Below are 15575 nucleotides of genomic sequence, written 5' to 3'. Positions count from 1 at the left end.
AGATTTTTTTTTTTTCTACTTTTTCAGTACACCATAAAAAATACAGCAGTTAACAATCCCATTTAAAATAGAGGATTTTGAAAACAGGGAACCAGCCTACATTCCACCTCAGTTCTGTCAGTATCTGAGGCTCCTTTTCAAATTGCCTTCTGATGTGTGCTGCGCTGGCATGTACTTTGCTCCTCTAGTCCCTGGATAGCAGCACCTCTTTAGAGTGCCATACAGTCAAATGTCCTTTGCATGAAAACATAGGTTCAGAGTGAAAGAGGAAAGATGGAAGGAGAGGAGCATCTACCTCTATTGAGGAACTGGGAGCTAGTCAGGATGCATGTCTGGGATCGCGCATCGCCTCAAGCAGGACTCACTGGCTGTGAAATCTCAAGCAGGAGAGATTGTTGCCAGCCTGTGGCCTTATAAACAAGGTGAAGAATAGGCTGAGTAATCAGAATCCATGTTCTGTACGATGGTAAGTTGTTGATTATCATTGATTTTAGAGAGATTGGTATGTACATCATGTATCTTTAGAGTGTCAAGAATTTTAACATGCATGTCTGCAACCAGTTAGCCCATACTAATATTCCATTATGAGAAATTTTTTTGTGGCTGAAGACAAAAATCTTTCTTGGTCTGATTAACTTAAGCAAACATTTATCTTCCCAGAATAAAAGCATGAAACATTTTACACCAGATGATTGAGGCTAAAGCTTTATTCTACTTTAAATTTTTAAGTGCTTATGGTCTTCGTTTTTGATTCTGCTGTTGCCAGAGGACTGTGGCAATAATTTTCTAAAAAGTGTCTGTGAATAATATGTCTATCATTGTAGTTTGAGACAGGAAAATTTTAAAGCGTTTATTACTTTGGACAGAGAATATATCAAAGAAATGGCATGCTTAAGGTGCGTGTTTAGGTGAATGAAGCAGCTGAGTCAAAAGTTATTTTTGTAAGATTGGCTCCCCTCTATCCCTCCTCTCATACGATACGCTAATAGAATTCCACCTCCACTTTATTACATTTTCCTGTTTCAGTCTGGACTGCTAAACACCTGAGCCTGTGTCTGTTACAAATCAGACAGTTCTGTAGCTTCAGTCCTTTCTTAATTGTGTTCATGTTAGTAAGATCTCCTCAGCTAGAAATATGAATGTTTTCTTTAGCCATTATCAGGAGCTAAGATCTGTAACTTTCTTTATTATGCTAATCACCTTCTTCTGTACCATTTCATAGAATGATAGAATCGTTTAGGTTGGAAAAGACCTTTAAGATCATCAAGTCCAACCGTTAACCTAGCACTGCCAAGACCACCACTAAACCATGTCCCCAAGCACCACATCTACACCTCTTTTAAATACCTCCAGGGATGGTGACTCAACCACTTCCCTGGGCAGCCTGTTCCAATGCTTGACAATCCTTTTGGTGAAGAAATTCTTCCTAATATCCAATCTAAACCTCCCCTGGCACAACTTGAGGCCATTTCCTCTTATCCTATTGTTTGTTACTTGGGAGAAGAGACCAACACCCACCTCGCTCCAACCTCCTTTCAGGTAGTTGTAGAGAGTGAGAAGGTCTCCCCTGAGCCTCCTTTTCTCCAGGCTAAACAACCCCAGTTCCCTCAGCCTCTCTTCACAAGACTTGTTCTCCAGACCCTTCACCAGCTTCGTTGCTCTTTGGATGCACTCCAGCACCTCAATCTCTTTCTTATAGTGAGGGGCCCAAAACTGAACACAGTATTCAAGGTGCGGCCTCGCCAGTTCCGAGTAGAGGGGCACGATCACTTCTGTAGTCCTGCTGGCCACTCTATTTCTGATACAAGCCAGGATACTATTGGCCTTCTTGGCCACCTGGGCACACTGCTGGCTCATATTTAGCCGGCTGTCGACCAACGCTGTCAGGTCCTTTTCTGCCAGACAGCTTTCCAGCCACTCTTTTGCAAGCCTGTAGTGTTGCATGGGGTTGTTGTGACCCAAGTGCAGGACCCAGCACTTAGCATTGTTGAACCTCATACAACTGGCCTTGGCCCATCGATCCAGCCTGTCCAGATCTCTCTCTAGAGCCTTCCTTCCTACCTATATTAGCCTTTTTCACTATGAAATGACAAAGATCATGTGTGGTGTTTCGAAGCAACCTGGGTAATCCTCTTTTTAAAGTATGAGCATTATTATCACTGAGACAGAATATAGTCAGAATTTCAACAGAATAGTGTTATTTTACTTTAGTTCCACTTTATAATGTATTTCATTCATAACCAGTTCAGATTTTTTACTAACTGTATTTACTACTTTTGCAATATGTAAGTGCTGGACGTTTATTACAATTTAAAGAATATTATACTTACAGTATTAGCATGTGATACATTTCTGCACATTATGCACGTCTTTTGGGAATTCATATCTACTGATGTTCACTATTAAGTAATTTTATTATTTACTTGATATTACTGTTATTTATATGCAAAGGGATTATTTAATTTCTATCAAATTGCTACTAACTTCAAAGGGTGCAGAATAATTTCCAAAGCAAGGAAAACTCACTCATCTTAGACATACTTACTCTCTGATAGATTCCCCACACATCTACACAGAGATGTACAGATCTCACGCATACTGTTTCCAAACTGAAAATGGCTCTAAATACTGTGCTACTTTAAGTCCTCAGAGAGACACGTATTGAAATTACTTGTGTATAACTAGTGTATTTTTCTTTCCTGTCCTCTGCTTCTCTAAATGCAAGTAAGTATATATAGTTTCATATATCTTTTTTTGAATACTCAGCCATTTTATTTACCATGTTTTATGTAAAGTATGCCCTTCCATTAATAAACAGTTGTGTTCCTGATGATGGAAAGAAACATCTCTAGAAGGTGTTTCAGAGGGTCTAAATCTGTGTGACTGCCTGCTACTGTCTTTTTTGTTGACAGTAGAGGGAGCAGAGCCTACCATGATTAGGTACCTGATCTAAAGTTAGGAATACTGAAGCCAAGCATTTTTGCCAAGAATTTACATTGAAATTACACACATAAATTCATTCATACATTTCTGTTTTCCTTCAGAACCGCATGCCTACATGAAAATGGGTATTTTGTGCATGTTTCCTAAATTTATTGGGCTGTAGTTTAGCACTTTTTGTTTCCCAATGTTGTTTTATTTTCTTTAAATGTCCTCTTATGTCCAAGTAGGTCATTTTACAGCTCTTCATCTCAGCTCCCAGTTAAAGACTTTTTCATTGCAAAGTTACTCAATATTTTTTTTTCCTTTTTATTAGTATGTTACATTACTTAGAATTTCTTTTACTGCATTTTTATATTACTTCACTTGATATTCTGTTCTGGTTTATATTTTATACATATAAATATATTCCAATTTGAAATTAATTCTTTCATAATCCATATTATGTTAATTATTTACTAATTATTTGGATCTTCCATAATAACTTCCTGTTATCTTTTTTCTTGATTATCAAGCCGTTATAATTCTCCATTATTTGTATTTCTTTCACATTCTCTATCAAAATTACTTTCTCTTTTTCAAGATAGTAGTGAAGCTTTTTTTTTAATGCTTTATTCTTTCTGATCTTTCTAAATTACCTGTGCCCCACAGTATTCAGATCTCATTTTATCTCTCTTGTTGGCATGCAGCTGTCATGATACTTAAAAACTGTCTTTAGTTTCACATACTGGTGATTTTTACCTTAAAAATTATTCTTGTTCTCAAGAATGTCCATTGTCCTTCAGTTGATGACATCAGAAAATATTTTACTAGACTAGCTGGTTTTTTATCCCTTACCACTCTTGTTACTGACACCTAATGTATCTTTCTTTTACCATTTTTAAATATCCACAGTCATTTTAAAGTCTTCCTACAAGCTTTCTGTAGTACAGACAAAACTAAGACTATTAAGGCTTAGCAGCAATCCATTGTATCTATTTTAAAACCTCATTCTTTCCGTATAAACCAAGTTTAAATGCCCCTTGCAAGCTTAGCTTGAATTCTCCCGAATTTGGAATAAATGTAATCATTTTTTCTACCAAGGAAATAGGTTACAGTTTGGAAATGACAATAGCTTTCTATAATAAAGTCTGCTTTTTATGAGTAAAAGAAAAAGAGCTTCTCACAATACAGGGTAGATTTTGCAGCTGAGTCATAAAAACCTGTCTGTGTAGGTAGTATTACCCTGACTTACAGAGTCTGCACAGGTAGCTGTTGTCTGAGAACTACTGTCTGACTGAGTCTTGCAAGCAATCCTACTTGCTGGATTCGAAAGGGTTGTGGATATGAGCTCGGAGACTATTTGTTCATCCTGGCTAAAACAGGGCTACATGAGTGCAGAACTTGAGCAAACATTTACATTGTCCCAAAAAATCAGGATTCTTTCACCCGGTGTGCAAGAAAGCTGATTAACACACAGAGTTGAGATATTTGGTTTTTTCATGTCTGCTCAGAGATGGGTGCTAGGTGGTAACTCCACAAAGCTAGCACACCTGGTTAACACACGGTAAAGCGTTCTATACCTTTCAAGCAACAGTTATCAGTATTTTTACAGTTTTGCTTAGTTACCCTCGTTCCTATTGGTTCTCACAAGCCTCATCTCCACTTAATGTCAGTGTCCTCTTTTTTTACTGCGCATGTTCTGTGAGGAAGGGGCTTCTGTTGGTAGGGGGCTCTCCCTACCTTAGGGCGGGTGTTCTAGTATGTTAATTAGGATAGTTCACTCAAAGTTCAAGCGGTTGCCCTTGTGCTTATCGTGGTATTTCTTTACCCACTGACTTACTTATCGTGTCATCGTATTTCTCTTCTCAAGGTCATGCCTCGTTAACTAAGTAGCATCCTTTTTTTTTGTTTCTCGCATATCTCCAACATGTAAGCACTGAAAGAACTGCCCGGACAGAAGGTTGGGCATCTTCTACCTGCTTCTGCTGGTATTTTGGATATCTCCTTATAAACTTGGATCTAAATGTTTTCATTTAAAATGCAATATAAGTTTGTTTTGAATAAGAAACTGAGAATGGCTCTTCTGAGCCTATATCCAATTCTAAACCCGGTGGCCTATCTTTTTTTTCCTTATTAGTGGAATAAAAATAAATAATCGGATAACTTAAGTGTAACGCATGGGCGAGAGCATGTCCATGTGATCTTTTGCAAGAAGACTCAGTGTAACACTGGCAAGTTGATTGGCACGAGCCATCTTTAGACTGGGAACTGTGCAGCTCTGCTCACGATGTTGTTCTGCAAAGCACAGCTACAGGCCTTCCTGTCTCTAGCTGGGCCATGTCTGGCTGCCTCAGATTATAGATGTGCTGCTGTCCTGTCTAGCCGAATTGCAGACACAACCCCTCAAACGGACATGCCCTAAGACACAATTTCCTTCCCAGAGACTTGATTTTGTGCTCATCAAGAGCTAATGGTTTGGCCTGGTATTTGTCTTTACCTGTTTCTACAAAAACACACTCATGCTTTTCATCTGCTTTACATACTGTTCCTGAGATTAAGTTTCAGGAAAGAACCTTATAGAGTGCATCAGTACAAGAAACATTTGCAGTGCTATCAAAATCTGTGTTCCATAGGTCTACACTGAAACTGATCTCGCTGTAAGTGTTAGAGCTGCCTCACCAATGTCTAAACGATATAACCGAGAGCTGTGAAGGGAGACATCAGAGGGAAGAGCAGCACTTGGCACCTGCTGGACCAGGTAAACAATTCAGAGTTATTTGTTCCACTGTGGAACAATATTTATTCACAATTTACTTAGACGCGTTTGGTTCTTTAGAGATTAATGGAGCTTCACTGTCAGCACCACAGTCCCTCTTTAAGACTATTTCTCACTCCATCTCCACTTTACAGGAAATAGATGGGCTGTTCGTTTTATCTAGATTACACTAACAAGAAGACAATAAACGGCTTCTTTTTAGCATCCCTCAGAAATGCTGCTATTCCACTCTTCTCCCTTCATTCCTTTATGTTGGGAAGCAGCAGTATAGTGCAACCATTGTCTTTGTGAGTATTTTTCTGTGCTTTTGTCCTTTGAGAATTCACTTGATTTTGTTTCTGTGGTTGAACTTTGATGATTTCAGATAACAAAAGACAAAGAAGATGGTCTTTGTATCGTCTAATGATGACATTGTGCAGTGCTTATGAGTGGCAAACTTCATTACCCAAATGCCTGTTTTCGAAAGGTGCATCTTTCCTAGCATGTGAAAGCAGCAGTCCCCATTTTCTGGCCTTGTAGCTTGCACTTCATTAGTCTGCTCTTAAAGGTGATTTACTTCATTTGGGATCTGCTGTTATGTAAAATTTGGAACTGCTCATAGGTTCCCCTCTTTCCCTTTTATATGCAAACAGGATCAAAGAAAGAAGCAGTAATACTTGCCTGGCCAAAGCAGTCCTTTCCTCTGGCATGCTTGCATGTTTCTGGATACAGATCACTGTGGATCTTTTTTGTATGCTTTTGAATGCCTCCCTACAAGATTCTTCAGCAAATCTGTATAGGCTCCTTCCCTTTAACTGCTGCTATAAAAAAAATAAAAGGTTTGTCTACTAAGTCAGAAGCAACTTCTGTACGTGCAATACTACTACTACTACTACTACTATTATTTCAGCTACAGAACTCAAATATCTGTAATATTCAGCCTGCCAGAGAGAGAGGATTCCTCTTTATTTTCTTATATATGCTGTTTTTTCTTTTTCTCTTTTTGAATATATGGGAATTCCTAGTTACAAAGGGTGAGCCAAAGCTTCCCATTGCATGGAGGCAACAGGAAAAAAAGCAGGTATCCCTGAAGATGTACAGAAAATGATCTAGTCTACTTTAGTTGGACTTAACTATTCCAGAATTAAGCTTTATTAAGTATATAGGAAGTGAAGACTGGCAGGATTTAGGTAGATTGGGTTGTGTCCCCAACGTTTTTATGGTCAGACAGGCGGTGGGATTCAGACCTATCTGCATTAAGCTCCCTGTCATTCTTCCTGAGAGTCAACGGCAGAATTGCTCTGAAACAACCAAGAGTCATTTGAATGGGGGAGCTATATTGAGTAAAGCAGATTAATATTAAAATGCCTGCAATTCAGTTTGCTTTCAGACTAATGTTTTCCCTGAGGATATTTTCAACTTTAAGGGCAATAAAATCATAAGCTTAGATTTGACAGCTTGAAAATTACATAGAAGATAAGATGATTCCTTGTAGAGGAGTCTGTTTTTTCAACTAACAAATCACACCAGTTTGCCTGTAGGTTGCTAGCCAGATCTAGAAACTCAGAATTCGCCATTTCTTTTACCTGCAGCATTTTGTTCTTTAACTCATTGGTGTGAATTCACCTCATCCCCTGACAGCGTGCTTGGTCTGCCTTGCCTGTAAAAATCCTGTTCACCCTCCAGCTTCTGAACGTGGAATCTCGGATCCAGGCAGCTGCTCAAAAGGGTGATCGTGAAACAGTACCAGATTCCTTTTCTTCTTTATTTCCTTTTCTCAATCCTGCTTTTGATTCCTTGTGCTGTACTTAAAAAAGGGAGATAGTAGGGGGAGGTGGGTGAGTTCAAAGAATGAAATTTGTGTATGAGTGATAGAATAGCAAGGTAAGTTGGCAGTCGCCCCAAAGGGAGACACAGTAGCAGATACTACTTCCAAGATGTTAGGGTGCTACTTGACAACAAAATAATGACTCATTAAGGATAAGCAAAGTATAGCTTTAAATGTGACTGACTATTTTTGTACTTTAAGGGTATTCATATATGTGAATTCCCAAATGTTGTCCAAGATGGTCTGATAATACTGGATATTAGTATAGATTATATGCAGGGGAGATCTGTCCTTGTTTGTTTGAAAGATGTAGTGCAGACTGTTGGTCAGAGTCCCAGTTGCAGTACAAATCCAGTGGAGTCTGCATATCTGGATCGCTTTGTCCTGCTGTATTTTGTAAGCTCTCAGTCAGGAACATACAACTATTTCCTTCTCTGTCAAGAGAATTTCTGTGCAGTTTTTTTGTGTATGAATTATTGCATATGCTGGATAGGGACATACTATGAATTTTTATACACACTGTGTTGAAAATAGTCCTAACTTTTCCATTTCCTTGAGTTTGTGAAACATGCCCACTTCAAAGCGCTTTCCTAATTCATATTTCTTTCTTGTTTTACATCTGTCTCTGCACACCAGTACAGCCTCAGATCAGACAGCTTACTTCCAACTCTATTGATTTAGATACAGTTACGGGTAAAGAAACTACCCAAAACTTCTTACTCTTATCGATTGGAGAGAAACAGCTTTCTGCTTCAGCAACTGCTTATGCATATTTATTGAATAGCTTCTTTGAGGATGTTATGATGAGCTTGCTTATCAGTGAAAATGACTTGAAGTAGTCTCAGATCTCAATATCTGTGATTCCAATTAGGAATTTAATAAATGCTGAAACCTTTTAAATCTTTCATTTATTCATAATGTAGCATGACAATAAACAGCTGATGACAGTGGAGAAATTCAACAGGAATCCACTGTCTAGATTAATTTCTTTTTTTTTTTTGTTAGCTTGCAGAGCCTGCATCTGTGACCATGACATGCTTAACTTCAGAGAACTCATTATTACTTCCATTGTGCTCTAGCAGTTTTCATCCTTCACAGTCAGAGGTGGGCAGCTGATTTTAAAGAATTTTCATGCTCAGGGGAGGCATAAACACTCTTTTATTGTTTCATGCCCCAATAGGACAGTCAGGTCTTCTTAAACAGAAAAATAAAAATATGGCAGTGTTAGAGATACACATTTACCAGCGTTTTATTTTACCTTCCTACAGAAAGAGAAAATAAGTGTTTTCTTACTTTGAATACAAAATACGTGACTGGCTAACCTTGGAAATCTATGTTATTAAAAAGTTTGGCAGTGAATTGTAAGAAATACAGACTTTAGTTTTATATCTGGACTTCTCAAAATGGATTGGTAACTGGATTCTTTCACTTTTCTATATGGCTTTGCTGGCTCGTGTTACTGACCAGTGTTAGCCCGTGACAAGCATGAAAGGAATTGGTTGCTCCAAGCCAGCTGGTATCTGAGAGACAGTTGATAGATATTTTTATAGCTTATTCTTGAGAAATATCTATAGCATACCATCTGTCACTAATGTAGTATGTGTAATACGGTTTCTGGTGTTTTAAGTAAAAAGGTAGACATTCAAAGGTATTAAGAGTGAACCAGCTTCTCATTGTAAATAAATAGTCCAATGTACTTGTGAGAGTAGGAGATGATATTCTTACCTTTTCATCATACGTCTCCTACAGATTCACATCTGATACAATCTGCTAAGTACTTTGTATGTTCATACGGCTGCCATCCTTGGGAGATTTCTCAACCGCCTTGCAATATCTGAGGAGTTTCTCTGGGTGAGTTTTGCAGATCTGTCACAACTCCTGAGACCTCCTGTGTAGTACTATTTGAATGACTGCTGAGTATCAGAAAATTGCAGCCATGCCTGCACTGCGTGCTTCCTAAGCTTGCGCTGTCCAGTTACAGCATTCAAGGCAGCGCTTTGGACTTTTCAAGGAGGTACAGACTTGCAGAACAAACAGGTATCAGTAGTGTATGCATACATGCTGCTGAGCTCGGGGCTTCCAGATCATCTAGTTGCTGGGTGTGTTTAATATATCCCAGAGACATTGAATTTACCATACATGAACAAAATGTATTTGTAGGAAATGTGGAATTTATGTAATCCAGCTGTTACACAGTGTATTTGCATATAATTCTGTCTGAAGAAGGATGGCGATTGTGGACATTCAAGTCAACTACAACTGCTTAGATAACTATATACCATCTCCAGTAATTCTCTCCTCAATTAAATAATTTATTTCTCTTTTGCAGTCTATTTTGCCATAGGAAACAAACAGGAAATTGTAACTTTTTTTATTTTTCCCCAATAGGTAGGAACTGATAGCAAACTAGATCATTATCAGAATTATAGATATTAGATGAACGTTTATTGTGTTGGTTTTTTATGGGAGTGGGAGAATGAGTAGAAATCATCGTGATCTGAAACATGCAAAAAATGACATCAAATTTTGGTCCTGGTTACAAAAGATTTACCTTTTGTCAGTGAGAGAAGTCGTCAACTTTGGACACGGCATATGAGGACTGGGACTAATTTATAAATAAAGGTACAGATGGAACCATGCATCATGCTGCATTGTCCTTTAAACTTCTGCACCATCGGTTCTGTCTTTTCAGGCTTGTTAATTGCCAGCCATAAGTTTTGCTTTCTTATCTTGAGACGTGCTTCATGAAAAGATCAGATTCCAGAGAGTTGTAGACTTCTGTGGCTTTGAAGCACTCCATCCATCATATAGGCCAAAAATATTACAGTGCTTGGCTTGATGCATATAAAAAAAAAAGTGTTATTGATGCTTAGAGCATTGATGGATTTCTGCACTCCAGTTTTCTCAATTAAAATGTTGTCTTCAGAGTATAAGATTTAACGTACTTGTAATCATTTGGCCAATGATTATAGAGTTTTCCTTACTGGACTTCTGCCGTTCATTTAAAAAAAAGGATTACTTTTTAATGGAGTAAATGTGTTGTTTTTCATGATCTTTTTCTATAGATGCAATTTTCCAAGAAAAGGTCATGACTGGAAATAATCCAGGCGTGCTGGTTTTGAAGATTATATGTTTCCAGTTTTCAGGGGAGATCATAATTAGAGATACCAGATTCATAATTTTATGATTTTGATTTATATTCCCTTTAAGCACTTGTGTCTTTTTCAGGCTATGGAAACTCTGTCTAAATCAGTAAATTAGAGAAATTTATGATGAAGAATGTGAATTGAGATTCCTATATATCAAAACAAAAATCTGCTGTGTCATCATTACTAATGAAACACTGGTGACGAAACAAATAATTTGTACATTTGGAATGTCTCATGAAGCAATTTTTTTCTGACATAATACACATTTTCCCTTCAGTGCTTTTTGTAGAAGTGAATGATTGCCAGCTCCCCAGCAAAACTTCTGCAGCTCCAGTAATGGACTTTTTTCTGAATCACAGTAAGAATTACCTCTGCTGGAGTTCAGCCCTGATACAATCTGCCACCACAAGGTCTATGCCCTGTGAAAGTCCTGTTTCAAGGGTGAATTTTACTCTTCTGGATAACATTTACAGCTTGCAGCTAGCAAATGACTTGTACTTGAGTATCCTTGCACATCTGAATCATGGCATTGAATATTTGATGGAAACCTGCCAATTTTATGAAAAGTAAGGATTTTGCTAAATGTACATTTTATAATGCCACTTAAGTAAAAGACAAGAGGCAGAGGTTTAATAAAATGGTTTATCACTGCAGAAACAGTTAAATATTTCTTACAAAATGAGCAGGACCTTACAAATGCACTTAAGACTTTGCTTTTTCTAGTTATCTCACCTTATATGAATGAAGCAACAGAAATGTAATCATCACCATTTATAAACTGTACATAACAGTTCATTGCTGTTCTGTGCTTTCCTGGTCTTTGTCAGAATAATGGACACAAAATGGACACAAATGGAACACAAAATCAACAAAGCCATCATATCCCCACCAAAAAGAAACACAAAGCACATACTGAAGGTCTGATGTTCAATACGAACAATTTTATGTTTTCTTTAAAGAGATGGTCGGTGTCAACTTTAAAGATTGTCCATAGCATCAGTAGTAATAAATAGCCTAAATAAATGACAGCGGATCACCTGACTAGAAATTAAAGTAAAGCCTGGTTTTGTCCTTTTCACACATCCCTGGTTTTGCTTATAGTGAATGAAATCATTTTGAAGTTCGTATCTGTGCTGCACCCAGTTTTGGCAGCTTTAATGAACAGAGTATAAATATTTTCAAATTGCTTTTCAAAATGCTCTGTAACTCCCTAGTTCATTTTTCTTTTTAATTTTCTGTATAAAAGCAACACTTGGAAACACGACTTATTTCTTTTTTTTTTTCTTATGTGGTTCTGGTTTAAATGAAAATAAGTTAAATCTATTTGCACAACCTGTATACAGAGTGTGTTAATATTTGACATGTAATGAATGTATCGCATAGTCATATTTTGGGGGAATGTAATGCTGGATTTGTTTTTTGTTGCTGCAGATGAAAAAACATACAAGTTGAAATTTAATTTACCTGAAATTTAGCTTTTAAAAGTGATAATGTTCTGGAAAAGAGGGTTGGAATGAACTTTGAGAGATCATCCTGTTGAATCCTTCCCTAGAGCGTGAGATCAGCTGTACTTGAACCATTCCTGGAATACTTTTATTTAATTAATTCTTAGAAAAGAACAAAACACCTGTAGTGACAGAAGTTCACAGCTTCCTTAGGCAGTTGATTTCTGTGGACTGCTTAAGGGTTTCTACTACTGGAAAATTCTTACCACATACTTAGTATGTAACCTAAATCTTCCTCACTGTGAATTAATCCCATTAGTTCTTGGCTTATGCACATTAAACATGGACAGCAGTTTGTTTCCATTCTCTTGGTTCTTTTTCTATGTGCGTATATGCATATATGTATTTATGTGTGTATATATAAAAGTATATGGCTGTATTTGTTGCCTGCTCTCAGTCTTCTCTGTTCTGGGCTAGAATGACTTAAATTCTCACAGTCTATAGGCCATATTTTCTGGATGGGTGATCAGTCTTATTGCTGTCCCCTGAACTGTCTCCATCTGCTCCATGTTTGGTTTTTTGATGTATTGTACCCGAAACGATAAACTGTGGACCACAGGAGGCTTTTGTAGTGCTTGAGCAGATTGGATGGAACAAATGCTCCTTTATTGTAGTTATCTCAAGCCATTCTCCATTGGCAATGTAAGTTAGGGAAACCTTATTTCAGCTGCTGACAGAGCCTTCTGTTTCTGAAATTAAAATGAAAACTTTAGTAGTAACTTGTGTTGAGGAACATTAGAATCACAGCTCAGTCTCTGGAGTAAAGAAGATCTGTACATAGTAACTAACATTACTGTCAGTGATATTTCAGATATTGCAGAGTTCTGAACGTTACAACGTCAAAGAAAAAAACCAGAACAGTTCGGTACAGCACAGTGGGAACAGCTGTTTTTCAGTAAAGTACATTGTCTGTGTTCTCAAAACTAGTGTACTAATCTGGCCAAGCCTACTCTTCATATGTTCTTACAAATTAGTAAGTGGAAAATACTGTGAGATGCTTTTGAAGGTAAGATGCAAGGTAATGGAAATGTGTCATCAGCTTTTGACCTTTCCTACTATCTCTTTAGATCAGTTCACCATAGTGGTTGATACTGTCCATTTACTGAGATATTGATACATACAACAGTAAGAAATATTTATTCTCCTTTTGGTGACTGGATGGCTTAATCGTGGATGTGATCATGTGACTTTGGCTTTACCTTACATTTTCATTTCTTTGGTAGGCTTTCTCATATGGATAAATATACTCTACTGTAAGGGCAAACTTCTTTTTGGTACATCCTGCTTATATTTCTCAAAGATAAATTATATCATTGAGGAACATACAACCTCAGTGAGATTTTCAGTAAGGTTAAGTTAAAGTCCAGCATTAAAATTGTGATTTTGAGTCTGTGTTTGTTGCTCTGGTTTTTGGAATTTACAAACCCAGAGCACTACGGTAAGCTGCAAAAATCCACTGTTTCACATTTCCTGCTTATTGAAAAATCTAGATTGCTTTTATATGTCAAATATATTCCAAAACAGGCACATATAATAAAGGTAATGCACATAATGTTTTTTTCAGTTGTGGATTTTTTTTTCAGTGGGTCTCTCAAACCTTTAAAAGCTTGCTCCTGAAAAAAAATAATTGTCAGTTACATTCTCTTTCATTTTTTGCAGAATATCTTGTCTTCCATGTCTGTCTTTTAGGCACTCATTTAGTAGTTTCTTACACATTGCCAGGTTGCTGTTCCTGTTTGATCCTCTACTCATTTTGGTGGGACACCATGCAAACACAGCAGCTTACCAAATATGTGATCAGTGCTGTGGGGAGTTCTAACTCCCCGAGGCAAAGACTGCCTTGATAGTACATTAGAGAAGATGTAGAGATATTACTGAAGTTCAGCATGTTGCATTATCACAGTAGAATCTTCTCTGTACTTATTTAAAGACTAATCCAGTCTTTTAAAATATGATTGCTTATCTTCATACTTTTGCTGTGTAATTTTTTATTACAGTGGTTAACCTGGTATATGATGTGTTCTGTTCTAAAGCTAGTATTGAGAAACACTACAGAATTACCATCCTCTGCTTACTAGTGATGGCACTAATACATATCGTATGCAGTGGCAGGCAGCTGTGTTCAAAAACTGAAACATGTAGGAAAGTTAAAACAAAAAAAAGGACACTTTCATTTCATTTTTAGTTCAGAGCTTTAAAAGTGACAGGGAATTGTATGAAAGCACAAATTGATACGAGCTTAATGCTAGTATTTCATAAGTCCTACCAAAAGCTGCTGCCCAGTTTGTCAATTGCTTTTATATAGTGTGAATCAGGTTTGAAGCACTTTGCAAAAACAAAAGGCTGACAGGAAATTAAATTCTGAGTAAGAAATAAATTAAATACTGAGACTACTATGTTGGTTTCTTTATTGGTTGAGGAAAACCTCAATGAATTCTGCTGACATTATTAACATTTGAATACAGTGAATGATAACACTTACATTTTGGGATTGCATATCTCTTGTTTAACTATTTTTATACCTGCTAAAAGATAAATATAATAAAATAGAATTGATAAACTTCTCATATTTACAATATTTTAGAGCTTTGCCCTGGTAAAAGCTTTCTCCATCAAAAGTGGTTGCAAGACTGCAATGTGAAGAGGTGTCAGATATTGCTCCCTTATTAAGAATTTTCGAAAAGACTCTAGAGGTTCAACCATGAGCTTGTCCTTACTACTTGGAGAAAGAGGTGCCCACTGGAGAGATCAGAAGGAAGTTAGTAACCATCTTACTTGTAAGTGGGAACTGTGGTTGATAGTGCCTTCACTAATAATTACCTGAAAAAGAAAAACAAAACACACCTGGAATGGGACCCTTTCCTTACTGAAAAACAAAATAAGAGACAAAGCCTTAGGGAGCATTCAAAAAGGATACTTATCAGAAAAAAATGGAGGAACTTTCTTGTAAATTTGGAAAGAATGTGGTCCCAGCTAACAAGAACCTTTCTGTAAATAAGAGTGAGACGATGAGATTGTTTAGGGGGCTAGGGCCAGAATATATGCCCTTTATCCATGAAGTCATTGGCTAGCTGGTGTCCTAAAAGTGCCTGTACTGACTTTGCAAAGTCTTTGAAAACGTGTCCTGGTTTTGGCTGGGACAGAGTTAACTCTCTTCTTAGCAGCTGGTACAGTGCTGGGTTTTGGATTTAGTGTGAGAATACTGTTGATAACGCTCTGATGTTTCAGTTGTTGCTAAGTGGTGCTTATCTTAAGCCAAGGACTTTTCAGTTTCCCATGCTCTGCCAGCAAGCAGGTGTGCAAGAAGCTGGGAGGGAGCAGAGCCGGGGCAGCTGACCTGAGCTATTCAAAGGGCTATTCCGTACCATAGAATGTCATGCCCAGTATATAAACAGGGGGGAGTTGGCCGGGAGGGG

At 37.5% G+C, this 15575-nt stretch overlaps 1 long non-coding RNA gene across 1 annotated transcript; it reads left to right on the top strand.

Moving 5' to 3' along the window:
• The first annotated feature begins 5567 nt into the window (after nt 1-5567).
• On the top strand, nt 5568-11911 carry LOC127013605 (uncharacterized). Its single transcript, XR_007766097.1, has 4 exons — nt 5568-5680; nt 8511-8609; nt 9255-9356; nt 10932-11911. It is a non-coding gene; the product is annotated as an uncharacterized LOC127013605 (long non-coding RNA).
• The last annotated feature ends 3664 nt before the right edge of the window (nt 11912-15575 follow it).

Source organism: Gymnogyps californianus, chromosome 2, assembly GCF_018139145.2.
Source record: "Gymnogyps californianus isolate 813 chromosome 2, ASM1813914v2, whole genome shotgun sequence".
Classification (NCBI taxonomy): domain Eukaryota; kingdom Metazoa; phylum Chordata; class Aves; order Accipitriformes; family Cathartidae; genus Gymnogyps; species Gymnogyps californianus.
The sequence above is the reverse complement of the archived record's forward strand: the minus strand, read 5'-3'. Positions and strand labels throughout refer to the sequence as shown.